Genomic DNA, 20,440 nt, shown 5'->3' on the forward strand with positions numbered 1-20,440 from the left:
AATATATAAAGGAATAGGTGCTTTTTGTTGGTGATAAGCTGTGAGATTTCTATTTAAATTTTAACTGCAGTCTTTTGGTACACAATAAGTGACAGCCACTTATTTTTCCATCTAAATAAGTAATTTTAATTGCATAGCGAATTTATACTCCTCATGTGCCACAGTGCAATAGCAGTGCATACGTTGTTTAAATCTATTAATGTACCAGTTTTACTGATAAATGCATTTTAATCTTTCCGTTGTCAACATTAAATAACAAACAGCCCATCTTCAGCAGAAATATCCTAATTGTGGGTGTTTGGACCTTTGGTGCTCTGTATGATGCATAATTAAAATCTAACAGGATTTCGAAAAATATCACATTGCTTTTCCAATAATAAAAGCCAGTTATTGGATTACGTGCAATTAGCTGAATTGCAGATCATTTAAGTAATATAGATTTTATTCTTTGAACTGGTTTGTGCCTTCCTGCTTAAAAATATATAAAACAAACCATCATCATTATTGCCATAAATATCTGTTTCATATCATAAGCTGTTTCATATCAAATGTACAAATTGTAATATAAAATCTTTTTTTTAGTTGTAAATGCGTTTCATAGACTTTCATTTAAAATGGATTTTGTAATTAACAGGAATTAAAGGAGGAATCTCCTTTAAAAATTCCAAAGGCATCTACATTCTTGTGTCAGGTAAATGAAATTTAAAGAATGTACTTGCCAGATAGTAAGGCTCCAAAGCAAACTTTATTCCAGGCTCAATATTGTACTGTTTCTTTGAAAAGGCAATGCTAGACTTTATTGATATGCCTTTCAGTTTGTTAATTAATGGAACATAATTCTTATAATCTGTATTTTCCAGATGATTAATTTTTGTTACAGTGATTTTCTGATTTGAAGGATGACATGAAAGGAACTGCAACATTTAATACCAGTGTGTAGCTGAAAGATCATGATTGTAAAGCAGTGCAAAAAAATGGTGTTAAGTGTGTTGTGGCTATTTTCTGGTGGACTTACTGTAAATATTGATCCAATCTTGGTTTCAAATGAAATTTGGGTTGCTTACAGAAGATTATTAATTCAGTTCCAAAACTCTAAATTTGATGGCCTAAGCAGGACCTTGATTGCTTTTAGTATATCTTTGCGGCACAGTCATCTTGTGCAGTTCTAAAATAGTTGAGATGTGTCCTGAAACTGTGTGGCCAGTTAAATTCTGGTTTTATTGACTGCAGGTTTAGAGATGATTAATTTGGCTAATAACTAATGGGGCCTTCACACTGGCAACAAATATCTTTTAAGAATAAGTTCAAACCATGCTCTGCATTGTTGACTTGGGTCCGGTTAGTAGTCTACAAGTTCTTTACACTGGTGCTGATGTCTTCAGATGGCTGAAATAACATGCAAAAATTGCATAAACTAAATAAATGCTGCTCAGTGTTTGATTGGTATTTAATTGGGTTTGAATATTTCTCCTTTTTAAGAATTGTCTTTAAAACCAATCCAAACCCTGATAGTTTAAAGCTTCCAATGCAAATGCATATTTTGGTTGATTCCAGAAAGATGTTAACCCACAGCATATAAATGTCCAGTTTAAAAATTAAGCAAAGATGAAAAAGAGATGATTGCACAATGTTAGAATTAAGGCATATTATTGTGAGCATTATTGTTGATTCTCTTTGTAATTTTACTTGTTGGTGATTTATTTTGATGCTGACTTGGTGTGACGTAGCAAAAATATTGTCAATTCTTATGTAGCAGTTTTTAGCACAGAACCATGAAAATAACTTCTTAAGTTATTGAGGTGGAATGTTTAGAATAAATCAAATTGGAACTAAATGATGACTGTAGTGAAATATGTGCAATCCTCTTTGGCTCTAGCTAGATCCTTTATTCCCAACACATGGATGAGTAATTGGAGAGACACACAAGGCTGATTGGGATGGGATTTAGGGGTTAATTGGCTGTTGTTGTAATTGCCAATGCACAACTGGTATGAACTGCAATACTTTTTAAAGCCAAGATATAAGTGAAAGAATTGGAGATCTGGGAACTCCTAAGTCAAGCTGATCAAAAGCCGTGTGCAGTAGCTGTCACCATGAAGGACTTTAGGTTTGAAGAGTTCAAAATGAAATTCAGTGCCTGATCGTTTTGTTTTCTAAATCCACGCCCTTTCTTTTCTCTATTGGTCTGTACATTTTTTTCATGTTACATTTTTTTTGTACACTTCTCTTTGGATAACTAATATTGTAGTTGTTTCCAAGGTCTCTTATAGTGGTACATTCCACATTGTCTCAAGACAATGCAGAAAACCTTAATTCGCCTTTGTTTTTATAAAAGTATTTGCATTTATTTATTGCCTATCATGTATTTTGGGTCACTGAGAAGTGAAGTAAATTTTTTGAAATTTATTCCCTATGTAATATTGGAAATATGAAAGCCAATATAAGCATGGCAATCTCCCACGAGTAGTAGTATTAGTAATCAAGTGGTTTGTTTTTGTGATGTTGAATGAGGAATAAATTTTAGGCAGTAGGTTTGATCACTTGCCTCATCCTGATCTTTTCCATCCACTTGAGAGAGCAGACCTTTCATTTGAAGGGTGGCACTACAGAAAGGGAAATAGTTTTTAAAAAGAGAGGATTTGTATTTATAATTAGATAAGGGTTCAGAAGTATTTTTTAAAAATCATCTTGAGTCCATATGTGTGACAAGGAGATAGTTCCAATAAACCTACTTAACTTTCTGCTACATGGCCCTGGAATTCATTGTGGGAATAAAGTCTGTAATCCTTTTGGGGAAAAATCATCTTTATTCAACAAAGAATTACAAGGAGGAATTCATAGCATGGTATTAAAGTAGTTTCAAATTCTAGCAGACTTTTATGTTTAAATTTGAAAACTTCATCTTATGGGAATCACAATAAAAATGACAGAAATATTATGAGGATTCAGAAATAATTTCCACATTAAAATTAAAATTGAATTTACCAGTTATTTATTTTTGGAACTTACTACCTAATTAATATGTGAACATGTATGTACCAAATGTGTTGGGTGTGTAGATATACGTAATAATCCCCTTTCAATTTTGACAAGCTGATAGATAATTTTTCTAAGTTTTAAAATTTTTAAACCCATACAGGGCAAATGTTGGGTATCCAGAAGCTGCTAATACCATTTGCTTCATTGTTTGGATTACTGTGATCTTAGTAGTTTTTCTTGAAGCCATAAACAAACTTCTTTAATGTAAAAATATTTTTATTTTGGTGACCTTGTTTAATTTTAGTGGTAGCCCTTGATTCCCACATGTATGAAGTGCAACATGAGGTAAACGATTTGTTACCATTTTCAGTTCACTTTTATTTAACGGAGGGTGATAATATTTGAGCAAATAGCATTTTACAGGTTTTGCAAGAGTAATAATAAAACACTTATAAGAGCTAAGTAGAAGTACAGGTAAAGTAAATCAAAAATGTACCAGGAGCTGCTAACATACTTTCTGGCTCATTATTGATGTGTTCCATTTCAGAAATATTTGAGTTTGTATTGATGAGTTCTGTCTGTATCAACGGTTGTCTAAATACTGTATCTCATTGTTCATTACAACAGAATCTCCAAAAATATATCTGTCCAGTGTGAAATATAAGTAAATGTCCTTATCTGATAATCAGCTTGGTGGTGTGTTGACTGCAGTTATTCTGTTCAAGTCTAATTCTCTGCCTTCTCTTGAACTGTAGTGTTTTGTCTTCTTTGCTTTTCCAAGACATTTCTGTCTTTCAAGCCTTCATTTTAGTGTTTGGCGTGCTGGTCATATCAATGGTTTTAAATTAGGAAAAATCTTTAAGGATTGTCTATTTTGCTCCAGTTTTTGTCTTCAAAACAAAAAGGCATTGATTGTTGGGATATTTTTGTATATGTATGTGAGAGCCTGGCAATGACTGCTATCATCAATCACTTTGCATATGATTTAACCGAAAGGCCGTACAAATGCACATCTCAGAAGGGGTCACTATATTGTGATTAGAAGTTTGAATGTTGGGTTACTTCTCTTGTTTTCCCTTGCTGAAGAGCATTGAATCCTGTTGTAGTGATGCTACTTTTGCCTGGTGGAAATATGATCCTTCAACAAATAGTGTGGATTACTCCTTTTCTCTTAGTCTTTTATGGCTTACTTTGTAGTGAATTAAACATTCAAGTACGTTGTGTCAGAAGATGTCTTTTCCTCTCCTTTTTAAAATTACACTTTTTATAATAGTTACTTGCATTCTAAAACTGCAGAGGTGAGTTTCATTAGATATTTTACCTTGGTGGTTATACCCTATTTTTGTGTACCTCCAAACTGGATTTCCTAGTGAGTATTTCCTGCATCTCCCTCTTCTTACCACCTTCGGGAGAGTTGCTTTCTGACTGTGTCATGATTTTGTGGGCATTGTTTGACTTCATTACTTTGACCAAGTTGGCTAATTATCATGTCTGAGCCCATACTATGTCAGTCAATAAAGACATAACTAGTGAGATAGATCCTAATCTTAGCTGACACCTACAGCTGTACTGAAAGCAGTTGTTGCTGGATTGTGCTTGTGATTGGAGATTCGCTTACTTTTTTCTAACACTGTTTGGATGCACAGGTTACAATCACCTGAGTTGTTTAGCCTTTCTAATAGATGATTAGAGGAGCTGTTTATTACATGTTTTAGTCCAGTGATGTAAATTCTTGAACAAAGATTATGGTTTTATCAAAAAGAAAGCTTATTTCATTGAAATCTATACAGATTCTCATAAAGTTGTATTTTTAACCTTTGAATTTTTAAGCTTTGTGTTTTTCATAAAATAGGATGGGGCATGGGTAGATTGAAGAAAATTATCAAAAATTACAAAAGGATCTTGATCAGCTAGTAAGTGAGTTGAGGAATAGCAAATGGTATTCAAGCCAGATAAGTGAGGGGTTTTGCATTTTGGGAAGTCAAACCAGGGTAGAAATTTCAGTGTGAGCGGTAGGATCTTGGGAGTTTTGTGGAGCAGAGGGGCCTAGGAATTCCCTGAAAGCGCTATCATATGTAGACAGGGTGGCAAAGAAGGCAGTTGACATGCTGGTCTTCATTCAGAGAATTGAGTATAGGAACGAAACACAACCTACTGGAGAAACTCAGCTGGAAGAGCACCATTGGTGGGAGAAAAGAAATCATCGACGGTTTCTTCCCCCCCCCACCGCTGCTCGACCCATTGAATTTCTCCAACAGACTGTGTACTGCTTCAGGTTCTGGCATCTGCAGTCTCTTGTGCCTCCATTGAGTATTGAACATTGTGTTGCAGTTTTATGAGCCTGGTGAGGTCACACCTGGAATATTATGTACAGTTTTAGTTGTGCTGTTATAGAAAATGAACTAGAAAGAGTGCAAGAAAGATGGGGGTGACCCTGTACAAGAGTACAACATGAGGGGTGTAGATTGAGTGAATGTATACAGTTATTTTCCCCAAGGAAAGGGAATAAAAAATCTAGAGGGCAAAGACTTGAGGTGAGAAGGGAAATGTTTAAAAGGGACCTGACGGTCAATTTCTTCATGCAGATGGTGTGCGTCTATGGAATAAGCTGTCATAGGAAGTTGTTATTTAGAAGATATTCTGATAGGTAGATGGATAGGAAAAGTTAGAGGGATATGAGCTAATGGGACTGACTGAGATGAGTGTCATTTGCCATGAATAAGTTGGGCCAAAGGGTCTGTTGCTATGCTCTATTACTTTGACTCAATAATAAGATGATTCAGAGTGCATTTACCATGGTAGTCCTGATAAGTGGAAGATCAAAAAGGTTGTAATGAAGGGCAATAGGTGACAAATGAAGGATCAATCATTGATTGTGTTATATAGGGTTATTATTTCCTGTCTACCAATGAGAGAAATATTTCAGGGAAACCTCTGCAGAGTTTATGAATGATAGCAAATCAGCTGTATTATGGTGTAGCATCCCTTTAAATTCTGCAGCTTAGATCAAAGTTGTATTGTAAATTTTCCCATTTTTGAATTTTGATTGATGTATTTTGTATATATTCTCAGTTCATGAAACCAATTTTTTTGCGGAGGTAGTTTTTTGCATAAGCTTTATTGCAGACTTCTCAGCAGACAAAATTTCATAGATGCAATATGGGCTTATGTCACAAATATGATCTGAAGCAAAGTTGGATGGAAATAACAGTGCAAGCTCTGAATACTCATCTCAAAGGATACCGAGATTGGATGGAACAAGGGGACAATTTGTTTTTATTGTTCCTGTGTCTGATTACTTTGACATCAATGGGAAAGCTAGGATAGGAGTCAAAGGAGTGAACCTAATGTTCTTCTATTAGTTGAGCCCTTCATTGAAAAGAAGACTTCTTGCTAGTAATGCTGGCAACACACTCAAGATAGTAGAGGAACTCAGCAGGTCAGGCATCATCTATGAAAATGAATAAACAGTCGACGTCTTGGGCCAAGACCTTTCATCGAGACTGGGAAGCAAGGGGGAAGATGCCAGAATAAGAAGGCAGGGGGAGGGGAAAGAGGACAAGCTAGAAGGTAATAGGTGAAGCCAGGTGGGTGGGAGAGGAGGGATGAAGTAAGAAACTTGGAGGTGCTAAGTGGAATAGGCAAAGGACTGGTGAAGAAGGAACCTGATAGGATAGGAGAGTGTATTATGGGAGAAAGGGAATGAGGAAAAGCACGAGGTTGTAAACAGGTGAGGAGAGGAGGCAAGGGGTCAGAGTGGGGAATTGAAGAAGAGGGAAAGGGAAAAGAAAATCCCGGGAAGTTGGAGAAGTCGATGTTTATGCCACCAGATTGGAGGTCTGTTGCTCAGAATATGAGGTGTTGCTGCTCTAACCGGACAGTGGCCTCATTATGGCAGAAGAGGGGGGCATGGACTGACATGTTGGAATGGGTATGAGGATAGGAATTGAAATGGATGGCCACTGGGAAATTCTGCTTTTTGCAGATGGAGTTGCTCAACAACGTGGTTCACCAATCCCTGTCATGTCTCAGCAATGTAGAGGAGGCTGCATCAAGAGGACCGGATGCAGTAGATGATCCCAACAGGTTCACAGGTGAAGTTTTGCCTCACTTGGAAAGACTTTGGGACCCTGAATGGAGGTGAGGGAGGAAGTGAATGTTGCTTGTGTTACTTGCAATGAGAAGTGCCGGTAGGGAGATTAGTGGGGAGGGACGAATGGAGAAGAGAATCATGGAGGGAGCGATGCCTGCAGAAAGTGAGTAGTTGGGGGGGGGGTGGTTAACATGCATTTTATGGTAGGATGAAGATGGCGGAAGTTGTGGACAATGATGTGTTGGGTGTGGAAGCTCATGGGGTGGTAGGTGAGGACAAGAAGAATTCTATCATTAAGGTGGTGGGAAGGTGGGGTGAGTAATGTTGGTTTCAACTTTTCACTGGAACACTTGAATGAGTCTGTGTTTAACAATTAGCATACACCCCTAAAATGATCTAGAGTGGAGGATTAAGTGATGATACTAAATTTCTTGCCTATATGTAACATTAAATTTGACTTGTAAATCTTGTACATCTTATTTTTAAGCTAACTTTTTAAATTCTTTCCTACTTCGCCTGATGCCGGCCCCCTAGGCCTGAGTCGACATAGTAGTAGTAGTTTCTATTTCTAATATTTGTATATCTATGCCCTTCTAATGCTACTGTGACACTAATTGCCTTTGGGATCAATAAATTATCTATCTATGAACATTCAACCATGCTTAAGTAGAGTATGCTGTGCTCCACAAGGTTGATACAATGCTGTACTGTTGATGGGATGGTATTTGAAGTTGGAATTCTTATATACAGTTAGTCACAAAATGTTGCAGACTATCAGAGAGGTTTTTGTTTTGACTACCATCTGCAGGTTAATTTGTAGATTGATGTCTCTAATTCAGTGATTAAATGTTCAGCAAAGTTTAAGCTATTTTGACTCCAGTTAGATGCACGATGACTGTAATCATAAAAATATTTATTTGTGTTTTACATTTTTTTCTGGCTAATTTTTTGATGGTATTCAGATCTAAAGGTTGGTCCATTCCCTGCTGCTGGCAGCTTTCTCATAACATTTTCTTTCTGAAGTGCCAAATTAAACCAAGGTTGGCTTATCAGAAACTATCATGCATGAATCTCAGTCTCTAGGAGATTATCATAATTGTTTTTTAAAAAAAGCACAGAATCAATGTCAAATTTGTGTTAAAATTGTTTTATAAGATGTAATGTGAATATATTATCGAAACATTTGTATTTCTTGCTGTTTTACGTGAAGCTAGGTTCGGAGGACTACAAGTTGATAATTTGGTGGCATGGTAATATAGTGGTTAGCACAGTGCTTTACAGTACCAGTGATCTGGGTTTAATTTCCACCGCTGTCTGTAAAGAGTTTGTATGTTCTCCCCATGGCTGTGTGGGTTTCATTGAGTGCTCTGGTTTCCTCGAGTGCTCTGGTTTCCTCCCACATTCCAAAGACCTACCAGTTGGTAGGTTAAGTGGTCATTGTAAATTATCCTGTGATTAGGTGATGGTTCTAATCAGGGATTGCTGGGTGGTGTGGCTCAAAGGGCCGACTTCACACTGTATCTCAATAAATAAATAAATACACTTAAATTGTCACGTGTAGGCTAGTAGTAGAATTTGGGAACAGTTGATGGGAATTTGGGGAGAATTAAATAGGATTATTGTAAAATCATGGTTAGTGTGGACTTAATGGGACAAAGGGTGTATAACTCCATGATGTATAACTCAGACTCTGAGATCGCAATTCAATGACCAACAAAATATACTTACAAAGTGTGGCCATTGTAACGATGTAGAAAAGAATTTACAACTTTTTCAATTGTCATGATTCAAAGATGACGTTAAACATTAGAAATTCTGCGGCTGGTGAAAATGCAGAGCAACACAAAATGCTGGAGGAACTGAGGAACTGAGCAGTATCAATGGAGAAGAACAAATGGTCTGCGTTTTGGGCTAACACTCTTCATCAGGGCTTTAAGTACATCATAAATAATTTGCACAATTGATTTATCTCTGATACAATCCCTTATCATCCTATTTTTGAATTGTATGGATTTAGTTTTATCAAGAATAATGTGATGCAGTCTTTTCTGTTTCTGGGCAATTGTGTAATTTACTAATACATTTATTTTAATAGAATATATTTCATTATTTTTGAAGGTTTGACATTTTAAACATGATTCTGTGCTATGGCAGTAGAACTAATAATCAGCTTGTCTGTTTAAGGCAAGAAGTGAAAAATCAGAAACTCAGCTATGGTTCCCATTCCTGATACTGTCTAGTAATCTCTGTTGAACTTTGTGTATGGGTGCAAGTGGCTATTGTTATGTTGGTTCAGATGTGGAAGAGTTAGAAGGCCTTTGGCAGACAGTCAGAAAAGGAAGGAGATTTTATATCTGGATTAGAATCAGGTTTATTATTACTGATGTATGTTGTGAAATGTGCTAGTAGTACAGTGCAAGACATAAAAATTATAATTTTATAAAATAAACAGTGTAAAGTGCAAGAGAGGAACAATAGAGCATGTAGCTCATTCAGAAATCTGTTTCCTGAGGCGGGGGGGGCGGGGAAGAACCTGATATTAAATGGTCTTCAGGCTCCTGTACCTCTTCCCCAATGGTAGTAATAAGAATAAGGCGCGTATTGGTGTTAGCTTGTCCCAGATGGTAAGGGGCTGTGATGATGCTGCCTCCTACAGCGGGGAGTATTGAGCTTGTGATGGAACTGACTGAGGTTACAACCTCCACAGCCTCTTTCGATCCTGCACATTGGAGCTCCATACAAAGTGGTGATGAAACCAGTCAGAATACGTCTGTAGAAATTTGCAAGAGTCTTTGGTGTCATGCAAAATTTCCTTGTACCTAATGAAGTAGAGCAGCTGTTAGGCCTTCTTTGTGAATAAGGCCATAAGAAATAGGAGCAGAATTAGGCCATCTGGCCCATCGAGTCTGCTCTGCCATTCTATCATGGCTGATCCTTTTTTCCATCTCCTCCTCAACCCCAGTTCCCGGTCTTCTCCCCGTAACCTTTGATACCATGTCCAATCAAGAACCTATCAATCTCTGCCTTAAATACACCCAACAACCTGGCCTCCACAGCTGCATATGGCAACAAATTTCACAATTTCACCACCCTTTGACTAAAGAAGTTTCTCCACATCGCTGTTTTGAAAGGGCGCCCCTCTCTCCTGAGGCTGTTCCTTCTTGTCCTAGACTCTTCCACCATGGGAAACATTGTTTCCACATCTACTCTGTCTAGGCCATTCAACATCTGAAAGGTTTCAATGAGATCCCCCCCCCCCCAACCCACATCCTTCTGAATTGCAGTGAATACAGACCCAGAGCCATCAAACATTCCTCGTATAAATCTTTCATTCCTGGAATCATCCTTGTGAATCTCCTCCTGGAACCTTTCCAATGCCAGCACATCTTTTCTAAGATGGGGGGCCCAAAGCTGTTCACAATACTCAAGGTGAGGCCTCACCAGAGCCTCAGCATCACATCCTTACTCTTCTATTCTAGACCTCTTGAAATGAATGCTAACATGGATTTTGCCTTCCTCACCACTGACTCGACCTGCAAGTTAACCATCAGGGTGTTCTGCACAAGGACTCCCAAATCCCACTGCATCTCAGATTCATGAATGTGTTAGAACCAAGATAGATCCTCTGAGATGTTGATGCCCAGGAACTTGAAGTTGCTCACTGCTTCCACTGCTAATCCGGCAGTGAAGACTGGTATGTGTTTTCTACTAAGTCTGCTGAATTAATTCTTGAACAGCAGGGACAAATTGTCACTGGACCATTTTATTGCATGACTATGATGGATTGAAAGAGGACAGGATGTTTCTGAATGCATCATGTTCAGAATATTAGTAGGAAAGAAAGAAAGTGGGGTTGCTTTTCTAATTGACTATGATATTATGGAGTTGAAGAGAAAAGGTTCTTGAGACAGGGAAATAATCCATAAAGTTATAGTTAAATAGCACGAAGGGGGCTGTCATGCTACTGGCACTATTCTGTAAGTCAACAAATTGTGCAAGGGAGATTTAGAAATCAAGCTGGATGGAAATTACTGTTGTGTTAAAGGCAGCAGTGTAGTGGCTAGTGCACCAGTGATCAGGGTTTAATTCCCACCAGCATTTGTAAGGAGTTTGTATGTTCTTCCTGTGACCATGTGGGCTCCCTCTGGGTGCTCCGGTTTCCTCCCACAAACCAAAGACTAACGGGTTAGGGTTATTAAATTGTCATCATGTCATGTTGTCACCGGAAGGATGGCACAATTGCAGGCTGTCTGCAGCACATCCTGGGACTGTGTCAGTCACTGATGCAAATGTTGCATTTTTCACAAATGCATACTACAGATGCTAGAAATCCAGAACAACTCACACAAAATGCTGGAGGAACTCAGCAGGTCAGGCAGCATTTGTGGAAAAGAAAGAACAGTTGATGTTTTGGGCTGAGACTTCATCAGGACTGGAAAAGAAAGACAAAGAAGCCAGAATAAGAGCATGGGGGAGGGGAGTGGAAAGAGTAGAAGCTGGAAGGTGATAGGTAAAGCCACGTGGGTAGGGGAGTAGGCATTCACTGGTCTGTTTTGGGTTGTATTCACCACTTTCTGCTTCTGGGCATTGGTGTTTTCATACCAGACCGTGATGCAACCAGTTAGGAATACTCTGAATCTACAGAAGTCTGCCAAAATTTTTGATGACATGCCAAATCTATAGAATCTTCGAAGAAAGTAGAGGTGCTGTTGTGCCTTGTTTGTGATGGCACTTACATGCTGGTCCCTGGACAGATCTGATGCAAGGGAATTTAAAGGTACTGACCCTCTCCACCTCCATTCCTCTAATGCTGACTGGCTGATGGATTTATAGTTTTTTCCTCTTGCAGTTGATAATCAGCTCTTTGGTTTTGCTGACTTTGGGTGAGAGGTAGTTGTGGCACTACTGAACCGGATTTTTAATTTTCCTTCTACGTGCGATTTCAATACCACCTTCAATTCGGCCAGCAACAGCAGATTTAAATACAGCATTGGAGATGTACTTAGCCACGCAATCATGAGTATACAGTGAGTAGACGGGGGATGAGCACTCAGCCCTGATGGTGAATATGGAGAGAATGTTGTTGCCAATCTGTACTAACTGGGTCTGCCAGTGAGGATTACAACTACAGAACAGTTTGCTTGATCACACTGATATCAAGACCCTTTTAAATTTAAGAAAGCTACAATCTGTTCCATTTTTAGATACTTGTTTTTTTGGTAGTTAAGCTCATGAAGTGAATTTGTTTAGAACGAATTGATGAAAAGATTCTTAAACAACAAGTTGAATGGTAGCAGGTGTGTTTCTGCTACATGCATCACCTGATCTCTCTTTCCATCACTCGATGACAATGAAAATCTGATAAGAAATGTGGAATGGGTGGCTAATTCAATTTAGTCTGCCTTGCATTCCTTTCCAAGTTAGTAGATCTAGTGATATTTTGAGGTGCTGTTTAATAAAGAAAACATTAATTTGCTTCCAGCGAGTATCCTAAAATCATATCAACAGCTAGTTCGTGTCCATTATTTTGTGAGCCTTTGTAGAACATGATGTAGAAGTGTTGCCGACTACCTCAAAGGCATTCCTGTTCTGTTATTTCTTCATATATCTTAGGTGATTATATAGTTTATTATTGTAATTGTATATTTTTGAAAGTCTGAGCTAAACTAAATCATTTCGAAGTCTATTTTCCTTAAATTTAGTAGGCACAGTATCAGGATATTTTGCTCAGGCACTAGTAGCATGCACAGGAAATGAAATGAGATTGGAAACCTTTGAAAAGCTGTGATAAGAACCTTTCATTAAAGTAATTATACCAAGTACTTGAAAACATTAATCATATGATTTACAGAAAATTATTAATGGTAAATGGTATTGAGATCTCTTTGAAACTCCCGGTTTATTCTGATATGACATTAGCAGCATTCTTTTTCAAACCATGCTCAAAAATAAATTCTGATAACTGAAATTCCAGGAGTGGAACAGAATTTACTATGAACTTGCATTCTTTATGAACGATTAGCTGCTGTTACTATCTTCTCCAAAGGCTTTGTATAGATTCTGGACAAGGTGCTTAATAGCTACACTCTAGATGAATAAACTCCAGAGATGAATCCCTATCCACAGACTGAAATTCTTTTTCTGTAAGCATCGTGTTAGTTTCCAAAATAGGGTTTCTGAAATGTAATCTGTGAGTTGACATTCTGGACCTAATAAGTACCTGTACTGAATTTGAGAGGATTTAGAGGAGTAATCCCACTTAGAATGTTTTTCATTTGCAGTTAATCCCAGCCTCTATACCTATAGTGTTAATGTATATTTGTGCAATGCCACTATGGATACTCCGATTTTTAATCAAATTGATGGGGTATATTTATGATAGAACTGGAATGGCACTTTCTCCAAAGCAGTATTTGGAGAGTGCATTGAAAATATTTAGGGTAACAATGGTTGTTCATATACTAATACTTTTAGTTAGGTTTCCAACACTGTTAACTAGGTGGAGAGGAAATGCTAATAGAAGGTTAAACTTTGCATTATCATGGATGCAGTACAAAAGTTTAAAAAGAAGTCCTTGAATGCCACATGAGCCTTGTAAGGAGTATAAACACTGCTGATAAAATATGCTCTGGGAGCCAGCCACCCAGACCAAAAGTTTTCCAGGTCCAGTTCTGAACAGGCAAGAACAAGATTAGTCACATCCTTCAGTTTCAGGTTTCAAAGAAATCGATGATTATTTATGATCTTATCATTTATGATTAACTCATCATGTTGCACAAATGGTTCTGACTCAGTCCTGCTCACCTGACCTGGAACGTCTAGTGGTCAAATGTATCTTTGTCTGCCGAGGGAATTTTCCTCCATCATCCTGCAGTGGTGTACATTCCCCCTCAGGCCAACAGAGGTGAGCAGCGTAATCAGCAGGCACAAAACTGCCTTCTCTGTCATTGTGGGAGATCTCAATCTGGCCAGTTTGAAGGAGTATTTGAACATTACCACCACCATATCACTGTGGAACCAGAGGAGCCACCACACTTGACCACAATTTTACCACCATCAAGAATGCTTACTATGCACTTCTTACAGACCAATTTCTCTATTGAATGTGGATTTTAAAATTCTCTCTAAGATCTTGGCTAATAGACTTGAGAATATTTTACCTACTGTTATTTCCAATGACCAAACTGGATTTATTAAAAATAGATATTCACATTTTAACATTTGAAGATTATTAAATATTATTCATTCTTCTCCATCTAAAGAATCTGAATGTGTTGTTTCTCTTGATGCAGAGAAAGCCTTTGATAGGGTGCAGTGGTCTTACTTATTTGAGGTTTTGGAAAAATTTAATCTTGGCCCGGGATTTATTTCCTGGATTAAATTGATCTATTGTGCTCCTATGGCTACAGTTATAACTAATAATCAATAATCTCCCTATTTTAGATTTTATATAGGGGTACTCAGCAGGGTTGTCCTCTTAGCCCTTTATTATTTAACTTGGCCTTAGAACCCTTGCTATTGCTCTTAGAGATTCTAATACTGTTCAGGGTATTAGGAGGGGACAAAATACACAAGGTTTCGTTATATGCAGATGACCTGTTAGTTTATATTTCAGATCCTAGGAAATCTATTCCTTCTATGTTATCTATATTTTCTGAATTCAGTAGTTTTTCTTGGTATAAATTAAATTTACATAAAAATGAGTTGTTTCCTATTAATAATTACTTGGATCCAAATCATCAAGTACCTTTTAGCATTGCTAAAAATTACTTTACCTATCTTGGTATTAAAATTACTAAAAATTTTAAGGATCCCTGTAAATATAATTTTTTTCCATTAATTGACTACACCAAGATAGTGTTAAGTGTGTCCAGGATGGATTCTTGTCACAGTATGTTGGTAGGCCGACTAGGATTCGATCTAGTATTAGGTAATTAATCAATTTCCCCCGGGATCAATAAAGTATGACTAACGAACCACGTCAGTTCACAGATGTCTCAGTGGGTGAGCATCTGGGGGACAGTGACCACCGCTTCCTGGCCTTTAGCATTATCATGGGAAAGGATAGAATCAGAGAAGACAGGAAAATTTTTAATTTGGGAAGGGCAAATTATGAGGCTATAAGGCTAGAACTTGCAGGTGTGAATTGGGATGATGTTTTTGCAGGGAAATGTACTATGGACATGTGGTTGATGTTTAGGAATCTCTTGAAGGATGTTAGGGATAAATTCGTCCTGGTGAGGAAGATAAAGAATGGTAGGGTGAAGGAACCATGGGTGACAAGTGAGGTGGAAAATCTAGTCAGATGGAAGAAGGCAGCATACATGAGGTTTGGAAACAAGGATCAGATGGGTCTATTGAGGAATATAGGGTAGCCAGAAAGGAGCTTAAGAAAGGGCTGAGGAGAGCAAGAAGGGTGCATGAGAAGGCCTTGGCGAGTAGGGTAAAGGAAAACCCCAAGGCATTCTTCAATTATGTGAAGAATAAAAGAATGACAGGAGTGAAGGTAGGACCAATTGGAGATAAGGGTGGGAAGATGTGCCTGGAGGCTGTGGAAGTGAGCGAGGTCCTCAATGAATACTTCTCATTGGTGAATACCAAAGAGAGGGAACTTGATGATGGTGAGGACAATATGTGTAAGGTTGATGTTCTGGAGCATATTGATATTAAGGGAGAGGAGGTGTTGGAATTGTTAAAATACATTAGGGCGGATAAGTCCCTGGGGCCTGACGGAATATTTTCCAGGCTGCTCCATGAGGCAAGGGAAGAGATTGCTGAGCCTCTGGCTAGGATCTTTATGTCCTCATGGTCCATGGGAATGGTACCGGAGAATTGGAGGGAGGCGAATGTTGCCCCTTGTTCAAAAAAGGTAGTAAGGATAGTCCTGGTAATTATAGACCCGTCAGCCTTACGTCTATGGTGGGAAAGCTGTTGGAAAAGATTCTTAGAGATGGGATCTATAGGCATTTAGAGAATCATAGTCTGATCAGGGACAGTCAGCATGGCTTTGTGAAGGGCAGATTGTGTCTAACAAGCCTAATAGAGTTCTTTGAGGAGGTGGCCAGGCATATAGATGAGGGTAGTGCAGTGGATGTGATTTTAGTAAGGCATTTGATAAGGTTCCACACAGTAGGTTTATTCAGAAAGTCAGAAGGCATGGGATCCAGGGAAGTTTGGCCAGAATTGGCTTGCCTGCAGAAGGCAGAGGGTCATGGTGGAGGGAGTACATTTGGATTGGAAAGTTGTGACTAGTAGTGTCCCACAAGGAACGGTTCTGGGACCTCTACTTTTCGTGATTTTTATTAACGACGTGGATGTGGGGGTAGAAGGGTGGGTTGGCAAGTTTGCAGACGACGCAAAGGTTGGTGGTGGTGTAGATAGTGTAGAAGATTGTCGAAGATTGCAGAGGGACATTGATAGGTTGCAGAAGTGGGCTGAGAAGTGGCAGACGGAGTTCAACCGGGAGAAGTGTGAGGTGGTACACTTTGGAAGGACAAACTCCAAGGCAGAGTACAAAGTAAATGGCAGGATACTTGGTAGTGTGGAGGAGCAGAGGGATCTGGGGGTACATATCCACAAATCCCTGAAAGTTGCCTCACAGGTGGATAGGGTAGTTAAGAAAGCTTATGGAGTGTTAGCTTTCATAAGTCGAGGAATAGAGTTTAAGAATCACGAGGTAATGATGCAGCTTTATAAAACTCTGGTTAGGCCACACTTCGAATACTGTGTCCAGTTCTGGTTGCCTCACTATAGGAAGGATGTGGAAGCATTGGAAAGGGTACAGAGGAGATATACCAGGATGCTGCCTGGTTTAGAGAGTATGCATTATGATCAGAGATTAAGGGAGCTAGGGCTTTACTCTTTGGAGAGGAGGAGGAGGAGGATGAGGGGAGACATAATAAAGGTGTATAAGATAATAAGGGGAATAGATAGAGTGGATAGCCAGCGCCTCTTCCCCAGGGCACCACTGCTCAATACAAGAGGACATGGCTTTAAGGTAAGGGGTGGGAAGTTCAAGGGGGATATTAGAGGAAGGTTTTTCACTCAGAGAGTGGTTGGTGCGTCGAATGCACTGCCTGAGTCAGTGGTGGAGGCAGATACACTAGTGAAATTTAAGAGACTACTAGACAGGTATATTGAGGAATTTAAGGTGGGGGGGGGGTATATGGGAGGCAGGATTTGAGGGTCGGCACAACATTGTGGGCCGAAGAGCCTGTACTGTGCTGTACTATTCTATGTTCAAACAAATGTTTTCTAAATCGTTGACCTATGACATTATCACTAATAGGTCAAATTAATGCTATTAAAGTGATAGTTTTACCAAAATTCTTATATATATTTCAGGCAGTTCCTTCCTTTGTTCCTAAAAAGTTCTTTGACAGGATAGATTCTATAATCTTATCTTGTATTTGGAACAATAAAAATCCTAGATTGAGTAAACCTTTATTGCAGAAATTAATAAAGGATGGTGGTATGACTTTACAAAATTTTAGAATGTACTATTGGGCAATTAATATTCAATATATTACTTTTTGGATTCACTATTCAGATAGACATGAATGTCTTTCATGGTTGGATTTGGAGGAAAACTCGGTGAAAGAATTCTCTTTGGCCTCTTTACTGGGAGCTCCCCTTTTTGTTTTCTAAGATTAGTAGACAAGATTTTAATCCCATCATTAAACATACATTAAGAATTTGGTTTCAGTTTCATAGATTTTTTGAGTTAAATAATTTTATTCTTTCTAGTAATATCCACCTCAATTATTTTTTAAACCATCAATTTTGGATAAGGCCTTTTGAATTTGATTTGATCATGCACAATTCTGATTTGATGGAGACAGACGTGAGAGCACAGAGGAACATCTGGAAAACTTCTGAAATGCCCACTTCACTGCTGCTGCTGCTACTGTGTGGTAATCGGAATCTCTGGAGCAGAAGGCCCTGAAATCCTCGGCTTTGCGTGTTTCAGCGGCCAGGGTGAGGTTGAAGGCGCACGGCAGAGCATGGCGCTCTGGAGGCTGTATCAGAGAGGCTGGTCGGAAGCTCGAAGTTTTCGGACGGATGGACTTGGTGTCGGCTGTGGTCAGCTGCTTCCAAGGTATCGGCAAGTTGACGGTGCCTGGAGGGTTATGGCAGGGAGTTTCTCCCTTATGCGGCCTGCTATCAGGGACTCGGGAGTCGATCGACTCGGGGACTTTTGAGACTTTATTTACCGTGCCCATGGTTTGTTCTTCATCAAATTATGGTATTGCTTTGCACTGCTGTAACTATATGTTATAATTATGTGGTTCTGTCAGTGTTAGTCTTTGGTTTGTCCTGTTTTCTGTGATACCACTCTGGAGAAACATTGTATCATTTCTTAATGCATGTATGCATTTCTAAATGACAATAAAAAGAGGACTGAGTGTTCTCATAATCTAATCTAAATCTGGAAAACCAAGGGAATAATAACTTTTTCAGATTTGTTTTTAGGGGACTGTGTAATGTCTTTTTCTCAGTTAGTGGATAAATATGATTTATCTAATGTACACTTTTCTAGATATTTACAAATTAGGAATTTTTTATGTGGTTTGTTGCCAGATTACCCTTCTGCTTATCCTCCTAATATGACAGATGCTCTTTTTCAGTTTAAACCATTTCAAAATGGGTTGATAGCTATCATCTATAAACGGTTATTGAAGTCACGAATGATAAAATTAAACGTGCTTGGGAATCAGAATTTCAAGAGTCATTTTCAGATAATCAGTGGAGTAAAATTTTTTATTTGGTTAATAACTCATCTATTTGTGCCCGTCATTCCTTGATACATTTCAAGGTAGTGCACCGGGCCCATATGTCAAAGGATAAACTTTTTAAATCTTTTTATTGAATTAGTACATAAAAGGTAAAACCTGTAGAAACTAATACACTGTTGCGATATGAATTTACAAGAGATATTAATACACAAAAAAGGTAGTACAAACAGTGCAGTTTAGTTATAAAATAACAAGGTAATATAATAGTATACTAATTTTCCATATATGTCAATAAAGAGAAGAAAAAACTCAAAAAAGACCCCCCAAAAAAACCCACCGTGCAACTAACCTAAAAAGTAAAGCAAAGCAATGGGCTAACTAGGTATCAAGTAGACTTAAACAACTTAAAACAATCACGTCCTTAAATCCGACTTCCATTAAAAAGTTATAAACCAAGAAGGGAATGTAAATATGGTCAAAGAAAAAAAGAAGTTACCTTAAATAAAAATGTTGAATAAAAGATCTCCAGACCTGTTCAAATTTAACTGAAGTATCATAAAGATTACTTCTGATTTTTTCCAAATTTAAACATAGTATCATCTGAGAAAACCAAAAAAACGTAGTTGGGGCATTAATCTCCTTCCAGTGTTGTAAAATACATCTTTTCGCCATTAAAGTAAGAAATGCAATGCAATCATTCTACGGGCTGAAGGGGAAAGATTACTGGAAGTTTTAGGTTATCCAAAGATAGCAGTAATAGGATGGGGAGAAATATCTGTATTCAATACCTTTGAGATAATATTAAAAATGTCTTTCCTGAAAGTTTCCAAAGTAGGACAGGACCAAAACATATGACTTAAGGAAGCTATCTCCCCATGACATCTGTCACAAAGAGGGTTAATATGAGAATAAAAACAAGCTAATTTATCTTTAGACATATGTGCTCTATGAACAACTTTAAATTGAATTAGGGAATGTTTGGAACAGAAAGAGGAAGTATTGACTAATTGTAAAATATGCGCCCAGTCATCCGCCAAAATAGTGAAGCCCAATTCCTCTTCCCAATCTGACCTAATCTTATCGAATGGAGCTTTCCTAAGTTTCATGATAGTATTATAAATAATAGCCGTTACACCTTTCTGACATGGGTTAAGGTTAATTATAGTATCTGAAATATATGTAGGGGGTAACGCCGGAAAGGAAGAAAGTATGGTACTTAGGAAATCTCTAACTTAGAGATATCTAAAAAAATGTATTCTTGGTAAGTTGTATTTGTTAGATAGTCAAAGGATAAACTAGCGCATGTATTTTCCAATATCAGTCCTATTTGTGACAGATGTAATATTGAGGTGGCCACTTTAACTCATATGTATTGGTCTTGTATAAAGCTAGATAACTTTTGGAGAGATGTTTTTAAAATGCAATCAAGTCTTGGACCTGGATCTACAATCTAATTTGCTTACGTCAATTTTTGGGATTATCCCATCAGAAGCAGGAAACATTCCTGTTTCTGCTCAACGTATGACAGCCTTTTTGACTTTATTGGCTAGGAGAGCCATTTTACTGAAGTGGAAGGATTCTAATTCACCTACGGTCTTTTATTGGCTCCCCTCCATTATGTCCTGTTTAAGTT

The 20,440-nt window shown here is 38.1% G+C and overlaps 1 protein-coding gene across 3 annotated transcripts in view; it reads left to right on the plus strand.

Annotated features, from left to right (window-relative positions):
- Positions 1-20,440, plus strand: part of LOC134350562 (coiled-coil domain-containing protein 85A-like) — a 533,159-nt gene that overhangs the window by 1,528 nt on the left and 511,191 nt on the right. The gene's annotated exons all lie outside the window — the stretch shown is intronic.

This window comes from Mobula hypostoma, chromosome 8 (assembly GCF_963921235.1).
Source record: "Mobula hypostoma chromosome 8, sMobHyp1.1, whole genome shotgun sequence".
Taxonomy (NCBI): Eukaryota; Metazoa; Chordata; class Chondrichthyes; order Myliobatiformes; family Myliobatidae; genus Mobula; species Mobula hypostoma.